This window comes from Pan paniscus, chromosome 17 (assembly GCF_029289425.2).
Source record: "Pan paniscus chromosome 17, NHGRI_mPanPan1-v2.0_pri, whole genome shotgun sequence".
Classification (NCBI taxonomy): Eukaryota; Metazoa; Chordata; class Mammalia; order Primates; family Hominidae; genus Pan; species Pan paniscus.
In genome coordinates this window covers 74,825,226-74,826,463 of record NC_073266.2, presented here as the reverse complement: position 1 = coordinate 74,826,463, position 1,238 = coordinate 74,825,226, and the positions used below count along the sequence as shown (strand labels likewise).

The 1,238-nt window shown below is 41.7% G+C and overlaps 1 non-coding gene across 1 annotated transcript; it reads left to right on the top strand.

Annotated features, from left to right (window-relative positions):
- The first annotated feature begins 334 nt into the window (after positions 1–334).
- LOC112437840 (U6 spliceosomal RNA) lies at positions 335–439 on the top strand. Its single transcript, XR_003026341.1, has one exon. It is a non-coding gene; the product is annotated as a U6 spliceosomal RNA (small nuclear RNA).
- Positions 440–1,238: the final 799 nt, after the last annotated feature.

Sequence of the window (1,238 nt, the reverse complement as noted above, 5' to 3'; positions counted from 1 at the left end):
AAACTTCTTCCTTTTTTCGGGGGGATAGAGACTGGCTCTGTTGCTCAGGCTGGAGTGCAGTGGTGGGAGCATGGCTCACTGCAACCTCCAGCTGCCAGGTTCAAGCCATCCTCCGACCTCAGCCTCCTGAATAGCTGAGACTACAGGCGTGCATCACCACACCTGGCTAATTTCTTTTACTTTTTGTTGATATAGGGTTTTGCCTTGTTGCCCACGCTGGTCTCGAACTCCTGAACTTAAGTGATCCTCCCAGTTCAGCCTCCAAAAGTGCTGGGATTACAGGCATGAACCACCATGCCCAGCTGGTAAACACACTTCTTAAAAGCCTTGCTCTGCTGCCTTTGGCAGCACACATACTAAAATTGGAACGATACAGAGAAGATTAGCATGGCCCCTGTGCAAGGATGACATGCAAATTCATGAAGTGTTCCATATTTTTCCCTAGAAGTAAACCTAGGCAATACCATTCAGGACATAGACGTGGGCAAAGACTACGATGAAATAACCAAAAGTAATGGTAACAAAAGCCAGAATTGACAAATGGAATTTAATTAAACTAAAGAGCTTCTGCATGGCAAAAGAAACTATCATCAGAGTGAACAGGCAACCTACAGAATGGGAGAAATTTTTTTGCAATTTACCCATCTGACAAAGGTCTAATATCCAGAATTTACAGGGAACTTAAACAAATTTACAAGAAAAAAACAACCCCATCAAAAAGTGGGCGAAGGATATGAACAGACACTTCTCAAAGACATTTATGCAGCCAACAAGCATATGAAAAAAAGCTCAACATCCCTGTTCATTAGAGAAATGCAAATCGAAACCACAATTAAATACGATCTCATGCCAGTCAGAATGGTGATTACTAAAAAGCCAAGAAATGGCACCAAGGCTGTGGAGAAATAGGAATGCTTTTACACTGTTGGTGGGAATGTAAATTAGTTCAACCATTGTGGAAGACAGTATGGCGATTCCTCAAGGATCTAGAACCAGAAGTACCATTTGATCCAGCAATCGCATTACTGGGTATATACCTGAAAGGATATAAATCTTTCTACTATTGAGACACATGCACCCGTATGTTTACTGCAGCACTATTTACAATTGCAAAGTCATGGAACCAACCCAAATGCCCATCAATGATAGACTGCATAAAGAAAATGTGGTACATATACACCACCATGGAATACTATGCAGCCATAAAAAGGAATGAGATCATTCCTTTGCAGGAACAT